At 38.6% G+C, this 18,472-nt stretch overlaps 1 protein-coding gene across 2 annotated transcripts in view; it reads right to left on the bottom strand.

Annotated features, from left to right (window-relative positions):
- The window catches only part of TAFA2 (TAFA chemokine like family member 2), a 96,311-nt gene that overhangs the window by 36,936 nt on the left and 40,903 nt on the right, over positions 1–18,472 (bottom strand). Inside the window, exon 1 of one of the 2 annotated variants that reach the window (XM_087967953.1) lies at positions 8,608–8,702. The exons of the other annotated variant lie outside the window; for it this stretch is intronic. The gene's annotated coding sequence lies outside the window, so the exon portion shown is untranslated. Of the gene's footprint in view, positions 1–8,607; positions 8,703–18,472 lie in introns of those variants that run through there. 2 annotated transcript variants of the gene reach the window in all.

Here is an 18,472-nt window from a genome sequence, read left to right on the forward strand (position 1 = left end):
AAACCTTACATACTTAATATTAGCAGTTTCAGATAAGTGTCATATTTAATATCATTCTATACAAAGGAAGTATAAAACCATTTGATTTGAATTATGTGTCATATAATTGGATGCAAAGCTTTGGAACAATATAGTTTTGTTTTTTTAAAAACTGTCTGTTTTCAGGACTTGAAGCGTACAAAAAGAGAATTTCTCATTTCTTCATTTAATACAAGGAACAAATTCTGAGCTCTGAGCCATTTGTTTTATTTTCTGTAAGAACTGCAATTTAGCATATGAGAATCCTAGAACTTAATTGACTGTTTTACCACTCTCTTAAAAAGCAGAGTAATACCTATCTTACAAATATATGTTAAGATGCATTTCAATAAGAATACTAATTAGTTAGTACAACTGATAACAAAGTGCATTAAAATATAATTGCTAAGATACTTGCACAAATAGATAATCACAGAAATTAAAGCCATAATACTGTTATTTTGTAAACTCAGGTTTCAGTTTAATGGCAAAATGTTAATGTAATAGGGTATGGGAAAACATGATATTCTAATGAATTCCAGAAGGGTATCCATGTAATGTTATCGCAGTAAAAGTCATGTGATCACTCCTTGAAAACTAATGAATTGTGACATAAACATTTGTGGACTACAGCCAAATTAAATTTATCTATGATTAGAAGCTCAAACCAACAGGGTTCTAATTTTGAATATATGATGTTGCATTTAGATGGCTATATAGCGCCACAGGAACCTGATAATATATCAACCACTCTGCAATGCAATAGTCTCTCTTACTGAGCAAGTCAAGGTGATTTCTGGTACAGCATAAGACTACCTAGATTTGTTATCTCCCATTATGATAATAGGCTTCTCCTAATTAGTATCTGGCCTCAAGCATACAGCAGGATACATGCTTGCGAGAAATTTTGTCCAGTTGGTCTTGGTATTGTAAAAGCATAGAAACTTTCTATTTCCTGTTTATCAGTATATCATCTTCTAGTTAGCTTTGGTGTAATAAATGCCAAAGATCACTGCTGAAGTGGAAGAACAACTAATATTGACTAATAGATCTTGTTTTAATCTGAGGAATTTTCCATTCTCTCTGTCACTGATACTGCAAGACATCTGGTTGATTTGTGCAACATGAAAATGTTTGGATAGTTTCCACTATAATTCCTAAGTGATCTCTTCCTTCCACTAGAACTCATTCAGCATCTTGATTTATCAGGAAGCTAAGAAGCAGATAGACAGAGTATTCTTATATTTTTTTTTTTTTTAAAAAAAATATATTTATTTTTTATTTTTTTATATAAATAAAAAAAAAAAAAAAAAAAAAAAAAAAAAATAAATATGTAGGAGTTCTCATGTCTAATCAGCTGTACATGGAGTCAGGTCTTTGTTCAAGTTCATTTGAAATACTATATTAATGAAAACATCAAAGAATGCCTTTTTTCGGCTTCCATTGCACTGACACAGCACACTCCAGCATATCTTCCATCAATTTGTAAGGTTCATATGAATCATTTATAGCATATAGATCTTGAGAATATGACCAAAGAATGAAGCGGGATTATATCTACCACTAGTTTAGTCAACCATTGTGCTTTCTGGTCCACAAATTGGGACTGGTTCCATAGTTAAATGAGTGGTCAATGCTTCCTTAAATGTGGATGTGCTGTTGTATCTTAATGGAGATGTAATGGTATGTGGGAATGGCCTTGGGAGACTGGACCCAGAGATGCTGCTTAGGGAATGATCATATAAGAGACAGTATAATCCACAGCTGAATAATCCAGTAGAATAAGATGCTCAGAGTGATGGCTTTTGGAAAAAAAACTGTTCTTGTGTCTAGTTGTTCTGGTGCGCAGTGCTCTATAGCATCGTTTTGAGGGAAGGGGTTGAAATTCTAAGGAACCAATCAATGCTCTTTGGTATTATTCATCTCAGTAATGGACAGTTGAAGGGGACAAGGTAAAAGTAAAACTAGACAAGATGGAGGTGCTGTTGATAAGAAAAAAATATCTGGCTTATGAAATTAAAATGAAGCTTCTCTACATGCAATTGTGCTTACCTAGAAGTAAAATACTCCTAGTTTGGGAAAGCTCTTTAACAATTGCCACTGAAATATAAATTACAACTTTAATTCAGCTAGAATAACTGTCAAGATTGAAGGCTCTTATGCTTCTTTTGAACCATATCGCTTTTCAACTTGCCAAAGAACTGAGGGGAGGGAGGAGGGGAGATGGAATGCAGAGGCTCCGGACTTTCGCCGTGAGAGCCAAGTACCCACCAAGGACACTTCTGTTGAGTTCGTTAGATGGACCATTGACAGTAACATTTTCACAGGATGAATCTTGTGAATTAATTATTTATTTTATTAATTAAAATAGGTAAGCCACACTAAATATATAAGGAATTTATGTGACATTCTAATGTTTCATATTTGAATGATCTTGCATCATCCTGAGCCTGGAGAACATAAGCCATTTCACAAACCATCTCATTCAAAGTATGAAATTCTGATATAAAAGCAGCAATTACGGTACTGAAGAAAAGGATATAATACCTGCTCTTATCCATTAGTGGCTGGGTTGCCACTTAAAATGATAAGCAGAAGAAGCAGCTTTTTTTATCCATTTAAAAACTGTATGACAACAATAGTCTGGCAGCAAAGCAGTAATAGTTGAGAGAGCTAGCCAACAACAGTGATGTTAACAAAAGCCCAATGTCTTTTCACATCTCTGGAATACAATATATTAATCCAAAGCTGATGATAAGGCATCTTTTAAACAATCTGAAAGATGACATTTCCAAAGTGTTGATTGTAGTACAGATATAGCAAATAGGATTAGATGTTCAAAGTTTACAGATTTCTCCCTGTTCCATGCCTAGAATAAGATTTAAAACATAACACAGAGAAGAAAGTTTTAGAGCAAATGTAGCTGTAATCTACAAATTGATCTCTATGTGATTTACACAGATCTACCTGGTTATGCAACTGGCAACTGTTTACAATAGTAATTTTAAGATCAAAATTAGATCATTAGAATCACTATTCAGTAGTATATACTTCAACAGAATATAAAAGTAAGCCAGGACCCCTACTTTATGTACTACTTATTCTGTAGTATTCACTAAATACTACGTAATATTATGGCTTCTATGGTTTTGTTTTATTTGGCCCGCAGGCCTTGAGTTTGACACCCCTGCCTTAGACAGATCAGATAGTTGAGAGAACATCTCCCTATGTCTCAAGAATCTATGGTCTCTACTCAGGGGTGGGATTCAAATTTTTAACGGTTTTGTGGGCGTGGCTTAGGTGGTGGGCATGGCTTGGTGGTCATGTTATTGGCTGGGTGTGGCCAACTCAATATCACTCACATCGAGGCACGCATCTCCTCGCCTGGCCTCTCATGGGGATGAGGATGCTGCAACAGTCATAAGTGTGAAAAATGATCATAAGTCACTTTTTTCAGTGCCATTGTAACTTTGAATGGTCACTCCACACAAGCAAAGTACCAGCAAAGAAGGGGAAAAAAAACTCCAGAGACGTTCCTGAGTCAGGAAGTCTAGTCCTGCCAAGAATGTAATAAGGATTAACAGAGAGGCAGTTTCTGTAAGCAACACCAGAAAGTTTTCTTCCTGCCTTCCTTACAGGACTAGGCCAGTAATTTCTTCTAACAACCGGTTCTCCGAACTGCTTAGAATGTTAACAACTGGTTCTAGCGAATAGGTGTGAACCGGTAGAATCCCACCCATCTCCACCTCTATATGCCTGACATAAAAGGAGCTTATTACTTCCCCATTTTTGGTCTCTTGCTATTCCTGGGGCTCCCACCATCTCATAAAAGAGGAAGAAGCGCTCAACTTGATCATCATCAGACTCCTGCAAGGCCAGTAGTTGCTAAAGATGGGATTTGTTGGAATATTGGTCATGAAAGTGATGCATCAACTGTGGCTCTGTTGGTATCTCCCATGATCTTTCTGACTCTGACTCTGAGCCTTTCTAGTATACCAAGTTATTCAACCTCTGCATCTAGGTTCTAACAACACTTCCACTTCATATCCTGCTTCCTGTTTACTAGAATTGGAGGATGGATAGTGTCTATAAATCTAGGGTGCAGGGGATCCTGTTTCACAAGAAAGATGGATAGAATACAGGGTGAATTTTCATTGATTCTGGCAACTACAAACAAAAGGCTACAGGGTTGATTTGCTTAATCTCTGAGAAATAAATGTTCAAGGTTACAGCAGCCCCTCTCCTAAAAAAACTACTTATGACCTAGTTTCAAAGTTTCAATGTCATTTCTTCCTCCCATAGTCATGTGACTTCATTTTAGAATATGAATGAAGAGGATACCGGCCCACATTTACAGCAATTTGTAGGATCCCACAATCACATAACCATAATTTACGATTTTGCTGGGGTTCTCTTTGACTTTACAGAAAAAAATGTACTATAGTGAAAAATGGGTTAACTTAATAACTGCCACATTCACTTAACAACCATTGCAAAACAGGCCATAAAATCAGGTGGTGATCTGTTTTATGACTTTCACAGCTTACGAATGTAATTGGAAGGCTTAGTTATGGTCATAACTCAAGGACTACTTGGACAAATGATGAACATGTAATTGTTGAAATGTATATACTTATTAAATTTGAAACAGAAGAAGAATAAATGAAAGAATAAATCAAAGTATGATAAAGTAGGCTAAAAGTTTTGTTCATAATATACAGATGGAACAATGGTAAAATATGTGGCAGAAAGCCTATTAAGATTCTCAGTCCTCCAAGTCATGGTTGTGTAGGAAGTTAGTACCCACCCCTCTCCTAGAAAGTTGAAATATCTTAGGAAATATTAAAAAGGCAGAATGTTTCCCCTAAAAAGAGTAGAAACTCAGAAGCAGAAACTCACCTCAGAAGTAGAAGCTCACCTTTGTTAATGGGTGGGCCATTAAGGCCTGGGCCAGAATATTTTACATAACAAAGATCTCCAGGTAAAACTATAGCAATTGCCCAAAGCCCTTTCAGTGCATCATCATCCAGTAAGGCTCAACCAAGCCTGAAACTCAAGACAGCCTACAGAGTTGCCCCTATATGACTCATGGGAGTCTGACAACCAATCAGAATACAAGCTCCAATTCAAATCCCAACAAAGGTTATAAAACCCTGGCACTCTCAGCATATCAGTCCTTCCTTCTCTTTTCCTTCACCTTGGAGCATGTGATCATCCTTCTTTGGAGCTTCAAGCCATGCGGTCCTGCTGTCCACCATTAAACCATCTTTCCTAACAGCCTCCATGTTTCCAGTGTCTTTTTCCCCACTTGGAACTGAACCCAGAAGGATATTTCTTCCAACAGTTGCCTCAAAGGTGATTTTTCAAGAGGCAACTGGTCTTACCAGAAAGTCCAGTTGCCTCTTGAAAAAGTACTTTGGATGTGGCTGAAAGGATTAAATTTTACACTATGTTATAATCTTAAACAAAAAATTAATAAAATGCTGAATTGTTGGTATATGTCACCAAAGAAACTGCCTAGAATGTATAAAGAAACTTCTATGTTGGAAATGTGATAAGAAGACATTTTATCTTATTTGGTAGCTATATAAAAAGTTGTAATATCTTGGATTCAAATACAATGATTCAGAGGATTTTAAAGATGAACATACAATTGAGAAGAAATTTCCTTTTGGAATTGACAGGCAAACAGTTGAAAAAACATCAAGGAATTATTTTTTTTGTGAATTATAACTGCAGCAAAATTATTGTATGCACAAAAATGGCAATATTCACTATTCATTATGGAAGAATAGTTTCTGAGATAATTAAAATGACTTCTTCGCTTAAAGACAACATCTTCATTTATTCTAGTCTTCATTTATGACTAGAAGCCACTTATGGGCTTTTCTGCATAAAATAGAACAAATAATTATTTAATACGATTTATCATTTTGATGATTAGACATGATAAATAATAGAAAGAAGACATGTTGTAACCATAGAGGTAAATTTATAATTGTACTTAAAACTGCTGTAAAAAAGATAAGGAGCCACTACTTTGTATCTTTTTTTCTTCCTTTTCTATTTTTCTTTTTTTACAATTTTTGCTTTCTCTTTGATTTGTTTATTTTCCTTTCCTTTTTCTTGCTAATGTTGGCTTATATCAGTGGTGGGATTCAGCTGGTTTGGTCCAGTGCACTTGCCTGCCTTCCCCATGGTCCCCAAGGCCGAGCGTGCTTGCCTGCCTTCTCCGCTGCTTTTCCCGCGGTCATTGAGGCTGCGCGTGCTTGCCTGCCTTCCCCACTGCCTTCCCCACTGCCTTCCCTGCTGTCCCTGAGGCCCAGCAAACTTGTCAACCTTCCCCGCAGTCCCTGAGGCCTAGCATACCTGCCTTCTCCACTGCCTTCTCTATGGGCCCCGAGGCCCAGAGCGCTTGCCTGTGGCTGCTGCCTTATTGCCTGCCTGCTGGCAAGTAATGGATGCTGCAGAGACAGATTTCCTATATACCATTCTAAGCCCCTTCCCCCCCCCCACCGCCCTTGGGCTGACAAAATAAAAGCCATGACTGCCTGCCAAGCCTGCCTGCGAATGCTGGCAAAAGGAGGCTAGGGGGAAAAGAAGAGAAGGGCCAATGGAAACACCCCTTTTTCTGCCTCCATTTGTCTGAAATGATATAGGGTTTCCTGCCTAAGCAAGGATTGGACTAGAAGACCTCCAAGGTCCTTTCCAACTCTTCTATTCTATTCTATTCTATTCTATTCTATTCTATTCTATTCTATTCCATTCCATTCCATTCTATTCTATCCTTGTACATTATTGTGTTTCAAGCCAGCATTTCTTCACATATGGCATTTAGAAACTGGCTGATCCCCATATGCAGCTCTATTTCTGGCTCAAATATCACTTTTCCAGGGATTCCCTAGCTATCATGGTCTTTCTCTGTATCCTTTCCTCTTTCTAGGAACCCTGAATTCAGAATGATCTAGGGTACAGGTGTCAAACTCAATCATATCACATGACGTATTGAGATGTATCACAATGTTTTTTGCCTTTGTGGAGCCAGGTTAGGTGTGGTCTGCACATGATGCATTCAGCCAGTAGGCCGCTAGTTTGATGCCTCTGATCTAGGGCAATGTGGTTTCTCATATAAAACACTCATAGCCATGGGGCTATCATGAACTGGAGCAGCAATCCAGAAGTTGGTATGCCACGATGGCACAGTGATTAGAGTGCAGTACTGCAGGCTACTTCTGCTTCCTGCCAGTTGCCTGCAATTTAGCAGTTAAAATCTCACCAGGCTCAAGGTTGACTCAGCCTTCCATCTTTCCTTCCTGTGTCCCACTTTAATGTCTTGCCTGTCTATGATACTAAACTGAAGGTACAACAGCACCCCTTTTGCTGAATGAATCAGCTGTGATTGGAAAAACCTGAGATAATGTCCTTTTAACAGCAACTTGAACCTACTATTGTAACTCCTTTTGCTAACAGAAATTTCACTTCTGACAATATCAATATCCTATCATCTTGAATCATAACCCTAACATTTCCAGGAGAGCTGGAAAAATTTATTTTAGCTGCCAATATCTTATGCAGCAAAATGCTCTCTAATTTTATGATTACACAAATATAACATTTTCTATGGTTTCTATGCTATTGCCTGTTTGTAAGATTTCTATTATATCTCATTTATCACAACAAAAATGTGTGAATTTGTAACTCAGTAATTAGCATTTCAGAATTTTATTCATAAAGTGGTTTTATAATTTAGGCAATTAATTTTAAGTATTTAGACAGATTAATACTAGGTCCTGATGGCCATGATTGACTGACTGATATGGAACATGGTGGGAAACAACATTCAGCTTCAAATGCTGAACAAAAAAGCAATCTCGTTTAAATTATTTGCTGATATGACTTTAAACAATTTATTTAATCTTTACCTCTTTTTATGTAAATATCCTTCAACTGTGGGTTTAAAAAGTATAATTTAGTGCAGATTTTAGAAAGTATAATTAGATGCCCTGTCATATGGGAAGACAAATTAAAGGTACAATTCACTCCGCTAAAGCAGACCTGCCACCAAGGAGCAACTAATCTTTTGCACAATTCTTGCAACAGAGTATACTCTATTCTCCATAGGGCACATGATTATAGACTTGCAAGGAAACTGGGAGCTAAATTGTTAATCAGTGCAGCTTTACTTTTGCAGTTAAAAAAAATAGCATGCCACATAAATAGCAAAATCTGTTAATTCACAGCATTTTACAAACTAGCTGCTGGTTTGACATCAGCTATTACCCATTATTTTTACTACACTTAACAGTACCAAGCTGTTATTGATGAGGCAACTGTGTGTTTCCAAAAAATGTACTACAGACAGGATGGAACTTCCATGCAACCCATTAATTTTGCAGAATGCATACATGAATGTGATGTAAATCATTCAGCAGAAGCCAGCCTAAGCACAGTATCTGATTAAGTTTGCTGATATTGCCATATATATTTTGGAAAGGAATAGAAAACCTGACAAAAAAGAAAAATATTTGAAACAAACAGAAACAGATGTGCACACACATTAAAACACTCAGTTTTGAATTATAGATTCACCTGTCTTCTGAGAAAAGTCATTATCACTTTATATCGACTTAGCCCGTTCTAACTGTTTCAGGTGTGCAATCCTCAAAATTGATACTCATTCCGAGTTGGGGATATTGGAAACTGGGATCCCATGAGAGTAAACTAAGCCAGGGTGGAATACAGGTAGTCCTTGAGGTACGAACCTAATGGAGCCTGGCCATTAGGCTCTAAGTAAAAAAAAACTCGTCAAATGAATCAGACTCAATTTTACAATTGTTTAAAATAAAATTCATTAATTGAATCAAATGACTCATTAAATGAACGAAGATCTGACTTACTATTTCCTCCAATTTGTTAATTGATTGCTGCCTGAAAAGAGAAGCTTTCCCCTTTGCTGCTGGCCACCCATCAGCTGTTTCCGGATCAACTTTCAGCCTAGAACTAAATTGTCTCCAAACAGGCTGCACAGATCTCAGTTTGCAATGTTTAAAAATCTATTTGTTGCTACCAAACAACAACAACAACACCCAGCTTAAGAGTCTCCAGCCTCAGAGGGAGGTGGGGGAGGAGTTTACAGAACAGTTCACTTGTAACAGTAACAGAGATGGAAGGGACCTTGAGGTCATCTAATAGTCTAACCCACTGCTCTCATAAGACAGTACAGTATTTCTGATAAATACCTCTCCAGTCTCTTCTTAAAAGCTTTCAATGATGGGGCACCCACAACTTCTGGAGGCAATTTAAATTTAAAAATTACAAACTACAGTAATATATGTTTATCTCCAAAATAAAAACAAGGAAAGACAACAGTTACAGAATGCATTGTGTAAATGCTGGCTAGCATTTCTACAAGCACTTTAAAGGCAAATGCAATCACAATTTATCTTTGCAAAGGACTGTACTTACAAACACAATAGCGAAATACAGTCCTTAAAAAGCAGAGCAGTTCCCAAAGTGTTTGTTTGCAAGGACCATAGAGTAACATTTAAAACAAAAAACAAAAATACTTACAGAAGCAAATCTAGCACTCCAGGCTTCAAGCTTGAACCAAACAAGAGCCGAGCAGTATCAAAGAAGCAAAAACAAACCAGTGCCAGTTCGGGTCTTGTTTGGCTATCTGACCAGGGACAAAACATAAACAAAAAAATCCTGCCAGCTTCTTGTAGTCCCCAATGGCCTAGGCAAGTCATATAAAAATGGCCATTGCTGCAGCAGAAACTGAATCCAAGTCACATGGCTACACAGGCCTCTTTTGGGTCACAAATTTGAATTTTGAATATAAGTACCCTTTGTGAATAAATTCATTTCTGTGAAAACTCGCTAAATAAATGTTCGTACCTGGGGGATTACCTGTACAGAATTGTAAGGGACCTTGGAGGTCTTCTAGTCCAGCCCTCTGCTCAAGCAGGAGATCCTAAACCATTCCAGAAAAGTGGTAATCCAGTCTCTTCTTCAAAGCCTACAGTGATGAAGCACCCATAACTTCTGAAGGCAAGCCTGGTTTTTTGTTCATAATTTTATTATTTTTGTTTTCTTAACAATAAAATATTTATATCTGCCTATATTCTGCCTTATTTCTGCCTAATTTCATTGCTCCGTGAATTCAGCTACCGTGCTTCTGAATGTTTATTAACTTGTAGTTAATGATCAAACACATTTTTATTAATCAGCTTCCACATCTTTCATCTCATTCCAATTTGACACTGAAAAACTGTTGGAAAAAAGCATTGACACAATAATCAAGCACATTCCTCAGTGTGTAGATTGGCACGAACCTATAACTTTGATTGGTAATGGGTTCTGAAAGGCCACTGCAGATGGATGTTGTACACTGAAATTGCATAATGGCATCTCACTGTTGCTAAATCAAAGAAAAACTTTTGCAGAGAGGCTCAGAAGAGGCACAGAGGGGGGAAAAAATTTCATACCAGTTGCCTCATCTACTGCTCTAGCCAAAACAATTGATAAACCATAATATACCAATAGGAGCAAGTAGTAGGAAAGATGAGAGGTGAGAAAGATGAGAAGGTGAAAAAGATGAGAAGATGACAAGAAAATAAGAGTTAAGGGACTTTTGTATATTTCAAAAATCCTTTTTGATTATTCTGTAATTGGAGATGCAGCCTCTACTGAATAGGGCATACTCCTTTCAAAGATCTAGGTTTATTTATTTATTTTGTTTATTTATTTGATTTGTCAATCGCTTACAAGATAATAGATATAAGTATAAACATGAGTAAAAATACAGGAAATAGGTACGAATAAATGGGGACAATAGGACAGGGACGATAGGCATGATGGTGCACTTATGTGATGGTGCACTTACAGACCTCTTAGGAATGGGGTGAGGTCAATAGTGGTTAGTTTGAGGTTAAAGGAGTGGGGCTTAGAGGTTGTAAAAACAGAGTCAGGTAGTGCATTCAGGCATTGACCACTTTGTTGCTCAGGTAGTGCATAGTCCTGGTAGGCATTTTGTGTGACCACTTTGTGTAGTTCAAGATTGTCCAAGCCCAAATCTCAAGCCTGGTGAAGTCAAACTTTCTGCAATCAAGTTTGAAGTCTGGTTTAGAAGCTTCGTAAGATTGAGTTTGTATCTGTGAGAACTCCAAGGTCCTTGTGCTCGAGGTCATATCTGTATTGTTGTGGTTGAAGCTGATTTTTTTACCAAGCGTGTAGGACAGAGCATTTGTTGGCTGGAGATTGAGTTACAGGATGTTTGACCATTCAGACACATAATCAAGATCACTGGGCGATGGTAGCATTGTCAGTGCGGTGTTGAATAGTTTTTCGTCATCCGCAAAGAGGATGCAGTTGCTTATACGGTGATCGCAAAGGTGATTTATATAGAGTATAAAGAGTGTGGGGTCCTAGAACGTAGCTGCCTTGGGCGACACCGCTGTTAACTGGAGCAGGGTTTGATATAGCGCGTCCCCTATTTTTACTATTTGTTGTCTGACAGGGAATGCAGTAAATCCACTCATGGAGGGATCTGGAAATGCCATAACAGTTTAGTTTTAACAGTAGTTTGTCATGTACCACTGAATCAAAGGCTTTGCAGAAGTCTACAAAATTGTGTCTATAGCTTTACCCTGGTCAAGTAGAGTGGTCCATATGTTTTTGCAGTGTAGAGTTGTAGATTGCAGGACAATTTTTTTCCTGGAAACCAAATTGTTTTTTGGAGAGTAGGTTGTTTGACTCTAAGTGGAGAGTGATGAATTGGTTAATGATTGATTCCATGACTTTGCACGTGACACAACACAGTGAGATTGGTCTGTAGTTTTCAACCAGTTTATCTTTTTATCTACCAACATTACTTGAAATTATGTATTGATTTTACCTAGTTTCTGCTGGTATGGTAACTATATCCCTTCCTTTGAGAAGCATATCCAGGGGTGGGTTTCTTGGTTCAAACCGATTCTATAGAACCGGTAGTTATGAGTCTGCAGAAGTTCGAGAACTGGTTGGGGACCCCTGATATAGGGTATTCTGTTGCGAGCAGAGGAGTGTAGAAATACTTCTGGACTTGCTCAATTGTATTAATGTCTGATATGCAGTGCAGATTCCAGACTGATGAGCTGTATTTGAGTATTGGTCTGGCAAAAGTTCCCAAAGCATCTCCGGGTGGAACAGTGACAGCTGGGGTGGGGGCGTGCTCAAGGGCCCGCTTCAAGGGCCCATCATGCTTAAAGCGGCAGGCTGCCACTTTAAAGCCTGCCGCTTGAAGCGTGACGGACAGGCCCTTGCAACAGGACCTTGAGTACCACCCCACCCCAGCTGTCACCGCTCCACTTGGAGATGCTTTTGGAGGGCTAGGGCAGCAGGTGCTCACACTTAAAGTGGTCCCGTTGCAAAGTCCCGTCACACCTGCCTGTCACTTTAAAGCCGCCAATTTAAAGCCTGCCTGCCACTCATTGATTTCCATTTAACATCGCCAGTGCCTCCAGCTCCAGCCATGCAGAGGCAGATGCGAGTGTGTGCTTGCCATTCCCACCTACCCTCCTCCATCCGCGCGTGGCAACTCTACCCCCTCCAAGGAGGGAGAAGACTGCAGTTTTGCTTCAGCCTGCCCTGTTGCTGAATTTCGCTGCCGCCACCTCCTTGGCCAGCAGCTGATTGTGGGACCACTATCTCCTCAAGTGGCAGCCTCGGCATTACTCACTGAAAGTGGGGGGGGAAACACACACACACACACAGAGCTGCCCCACACTAAAGAAGCTGGCTGCACCGGGGGAGTCAACCAGCTAAGCGCGCAAAAAAAGGTGCCTCGAACTGCCCGCAGTCCTCCTTCCTCCTCTTCCCACCCAACGCTCTGCTTGCTCTGTGTGTGGGTCTGCCTGGCTGCGTCTTTCCTACGCTGCCTTCCCCTCAGTGGTGTGTGTGTGTGTGTGTGTGTGTGTGTGATGAGAGTTTGGTGTGTGTGTGAGAGAGATAAAGACAAGGAAGGAAAGGAAGGAAGGAAGGGCAAGAAAGAGAGAGAGAGAGAAAAGGAAAGAGGAAGAAAGAAAGAGGAAGGGAAAGAGGGAAAGAAAGAAAAACCAAGAAAGAAAAGAAAGGGAGAGAGATGAAGTGAAAGGAAGAAAGAGGGGATGGAAGGAAGGGACAGAAAAAAGAAAGAAAGGGAGAGAGGGAGGGGAGAGAAAGAGAGAGAAAGAGAGGGGGACAGAGAAAGAGAGGGGGACAGAGAAAGAGAGGGAAAGAGAGGGGGGAAGAGAAAGAGGGGGGGAGAGAGGGAAAGAGAAAGAAAGAAAGAGAGGGAAAGAGAGAATCCCACCTCTGAATACTTCTGCCCGGATTGTTTTTAATTTAAAAAGTTAAAATGTTGTGGAGCAAGTCATCAGCCCTTGGCATCATCCACAAGGAAAACCTTTGGATACTATTTCAGTCACATAAGTGTTTGTAGGAAAAACAAAATAAAATGTATAGCTGCAATTCAGAACTTTCTTTGGAAATATTTCTGTTCTGTCTAACAAAACAAAAAGGGGATGGAAGAAGGTTAATGATAGGCAAATGGGACAATTTGGTACAATGCTAGCAGTTTGGATTCTGTATATATTTTGTGACTCCCACCCACCTAGCCATTGTAGTACAAATTGTAGTGACAGAACATATTGTGCAGTTGCATAAGTCACAGGGTTTGTGTCATGATGTTTTAATTCTTGTTTCATCACTTGCCTCATCCCCTAGTTGCTTATCCCTGCCATTTTATGATAATATTTATGACATGTTCCATAGCTTTGCCAGGTCTGACATAGATAAATATGTATTATTTTTGGAGTAAGGGTAGGATAAATGAAATGTAAATTTAGAAGTTACTCCATTTAATATGCAAGAGTTTATTTCTGAAGGTAATGTTAGCCTATAAGAATGATATTACAAGGCACCCTGACTTGAAAAACACTATAGTGATTTTAGCATACTCTTAAAAATATAAGTACTGGTTTATATGACTCTACAGAAAAAAATCTAGGAGTGATAAAGAATTCATATTGTATATTATAATAAATAAAGTGTTTGATCTTTTAGAGTAAGTGAATCTGTGATTCTGTGAGCAATTCAATCTGCCTGCCTGCTTTGCCTGATTTTGGGTAAAAGTTGCTCTTTTTAATAAAAATTCAATATTTATATAAATATTTATAATATTTACATACAAGCCATGCCCAGCCAGTCACATGGCCACCTGCCCTGGCCTTGTCCAGCCCTCCCTGTAGCTCCTCTTAACTGCCCAGGCCTCGCCCTGCCCTCTCCAGGCCTTGGAAACAGGCAAAAACACTTGCTAAGCAACTGGCCATTAAGCGAGGACCTGGTCATTAAGCAAGGAACACTTAAATTTGGTTTGCCAGTCTCATGTCCACCTTCCCGGGCCTCGCCCAGGCCTCCCCAGGCCATGGAAACAGGCAAAAAACACTTGCTAAGCAACTGGCCACTAAGCAAGGACCTGGTCATTAAGTGAGGAACACTTAAATTTGGTTTGCCAGTCACATGGCCACCTGCCCGGGCCTCTCCAGGGCTCCCCAGGCCTTGGAAACTGGCAAAAAACACTTGCTAAGCAACTGGCCAATAAGCGAGGACCTGGTCATTAAGCGAGGACCACTTACATTTGGTTTGCCAGTCACATGGCCACCTGGCCACACCCACCCCAGTCACATGACCACCTAGCCACACCCATTCAGCAAGCCACTCCCACCCCAGTCACATGACCACCAAGCCACAACTACAAATTAGGCCACCCCCACAGAACCGGTTAAGAAATTTGAATCCCACCCCGAGCAGATCTAACAATTCAGTCCATATATTGCATAGAAACATATTGGAACTTAGATTGGCACATGTCCTTCTGGCCTTTAGAAAGTGCCTGAAGACTTAACACCCATCATGCACAGCAGTACTGATGAGCCTTGACAATGGCTATATTAAATGGCTATTTTATTTATAGCCACTGCTGACTTTGATTGTTTTATTGATTTTTTAAATCATGTTTCTGGGTTAGCTTTATGCTGTTCGTTTATTTTTACTGCTTCTTTTGTTTTAATTGTTGTAAACCACCCAGAAACATACTTGTGAGATGGCCAGCTGTACAAATTTAATAAACAAATACTAACTATATCTGTTTAAGACTTAAGTCCTATGGTTGATTTAAGGCCTAACTGGTCCATTTCACCTTTGCTTTGGAGAAATTTAGAAAAATTATACATCTAATTTCTTCACTTACAAATTTGTGCTCAATGGTGTAGAAACAATTAAACTAGCTTCCACTTACAAAGTTTTTAGTGGCTCTGAACCAGGATATTGAAAGATTGCCTCTACCCCAAAAGCCTGACTGTTAACTCATTTACATCAGAATCTCTGCTTTATATTCCACAATGTACAGAAACCAGAATGTAGGATCAATAGTGAACTTTCTACAGCAGCACATTACTATGGGATGTCAGGACCATCAATGGAGTTTCAGATTACCAATAAAAATTGTACTGTTTTGTCTACCCCTTTAAGGGTTTTCAATGTTATTTAATATTTATTGATTACTTATATCACACCTTTATTATTTCTACAAATAACTCAAAACAGCAACCATATCCAATAAAACAATATAGTTTTGATTTTTTTTCTTTTATTCTCTTTCATTTTTAGTATATTGGTATTTTAAATCGCACTGAGGTATAAGGGTCTTTATAAAGTAGTTCACTAATGCTTTTATAAATAAATAAAATTAGGCACACAAATTTTATCGTATTTATTTTATCATTTATTTTATTTTATTTTTATTTTATTTTTTATTTATTTTATTTTATTTTTTTATTTATTTTAATGAGGCCAGCGTAAAGAACTGAAATCTCAAAAAAACCAACCAGCAAACACCTCAAGCGGACACAGCAACCAACACTTCTATACAAAGGCAAAGCAAGCTGAAGGCCCATAGGTCCCAGCCCCCCGTGGAGTGAACAGAGCCCGGCAACGCCCCCAACCCAACTGGCCGTCTGGGCCCCATGAAAACCAAACATCCAACACACACAAAGGCCACACACCCCAAAACAGTTCACCTGGAAGGACCAACTCCCTTCAGTGTCTTCACAAAAAGTGCCAAGGCTACCCCAGGCACACACCCGCTCCCTCCCACCACCCGCACGTAAACCGCAACACTAATTGGTAGAAACAAACGCCTGGAACAAGCCAAAGCTGCGCCCTGACTAAAGTACTGACGCCAACAGCTTCCCCAAAGCAAAATCACTGGCTTGATCCACAAAAACACACTGAGACATAATAGAGACCTAGAAGATGAACAGACCTATGGAACAGCTGTCCTGTCCTACATAAGAGGTACTACAGACAAAATCAGTAAGATACTACACAGGCATCACATCAAGACTGCCTTCAAAACAGACAGAAAAATAGCAGCCATCCTTAGAAACCCCAAAGATAAAATTGACCTGGAAAATCAAGGCATATACGAAGTCCCCTGTGCATCATGCCCGGCCACATACATTGGACAGACCAATAGAAGAATAAGTACCCACCTGGATGAACACAAAAATGCAGTAAAAAAGCTGGAACACACTTCCTCACTAGACCAACACATGAAAGCCACAGGTCATAGCATCAACTTCAATGGCACCAAAACCCTAGCCACTATAGAAAACCCCAGCCACAGAATTATCAGAGAAGCCATAGAGATTGAAAAAAGACCTGAAACCATGAATAGAAGAGATTATTCCACCAGACTGTCAATCATTTGGAAGCCTGCACTCAAAAACAAAAAAATCTCCACACCACTAGCCAGGCAAACACCTGGGCACAAACAGATCCCCCCTGATACCTCCAGCTCAAACACACCGCAACCAGGCACCCAGATGAAACCTAGCTTCCTAACAAAGGATAGCTGTCCATTCACTTGGAGCCAAGCTGCACTAAAAGCCTCCAATACAGGAACACAATGTTGCCAGCCAATCAAGACACACACACACACACACAAAAGCCACAAAACAGACAAAAGATATTAGAAACACCAATCAAGCAGAACACAGCAAACTCCAAGACCAATAAACACAGACCAAGACTCCCAACCAATCAGGATGAAGAAAAAACCATTCTGGCACAGCAGTAGGCTAACCCCAAAATTAAAACTGAAACAACTGTAAAAGTCTGACTCACAGACGAACACAATACAGAAGCCTGATGATTGCAGATGAGATTCTGCCGAAACGTTGCTACAACTTTAAAAGCACAACTATAATGACGTGGGAAAATACCCGAACAATGCTGAATAACATACATGCATGCATGCATGCATACATACATACATACATGCCTACATACATACATACTTACATATATAAGGCTTAATGATAAATATTTAATAAAGTCCAAGCTCTTATTTGATCAGACACATTTTATATATTTAAAAAAATTCTCTAAACACTAATTAATTTGTCAAATTCAATATCCTATAACAACAGTGGCAATTCTTTATATGTTTGCTCTTAGTTATCTGCAAGGAAAATATATATTGGATGTCAATATTTTGTCTTTGGCAATTTCTGTTTTTGCATTCTTTTTAATAACTCTTTCTGATTAGATAGAGCAGTTCTGCCAAGTAGCTATTTCCTGCATTCCCTGTGTGCTTTCAAACTAGTATCCATCTGCCCATTTTCAACTTTAAATAAACCTATGACCAATCAATTGGAGAGAAACGGTGGAGATAAAATATGCTTCCATGTAAATCTTGGGGTTTTGTAACTCATTTTCAGACTGAGAACAAAAAAATCAAAATTACTAATATTTATTTTGTATTTTATGATACTTTATAACCTAATTTAAAATATAGACAAAAATACTAATATTTATTTAAAGCATAATCTGACACAATTGGATGAAAACTTCTTTTTTTGTTGTTCCCAGGTAGACATAACTATCATTTCAAACACTGAAGAAAATTGACTTGTGAAAATTTATGCAAGAATAAATGTGTTCACCTTTCAATTGTCAAGAAATCCTTTGTTTTTCTTTATTTCATATATAGTATAAAGAAAGAACATTAATTTGTGTCATCCATTTCAGTGTTTTAGCAGTTATCAAGAAGACTATGCATCTCTAATTTCTTATGCACTGAGTATGACAAACACTACAAATGTCAATGAAAACTACTCTCTTAGTAAAATATCATGTCTGTCTTAAGACATTGGGTTAATATCATTAAACATATTTAGTTCCCTATAAATAAGCATACTTAATTAAGCCTTTTATTTTAACTTGTTACTGCATCTAAATTAATGTAGTCTCTTGTGTTTGTTTTAAATTACAAGAAGTAGAAAACAGCAGGAAGTTTGTTCTTTAACTTCTATTTAAAGTTATTTAAATAAAAAAATATTTAACTTCTATTTAAAGAAGTAATAAATATGTG

Source organism: Notechis scutatus, chromosome 6, assembly GCF_049901735.1.
Source record: "Notechis scutatus isolate UNSWTSFEM ecotype Mainland chromosome 6, rNotScu1.2, whole genome shotgun sequence".
Lineage (NCBI taxonomy): Eukaryota > Metazoa > Chordata > Lepidosauria > Squamata > Elapidae > Notechis > Notechis scutatus.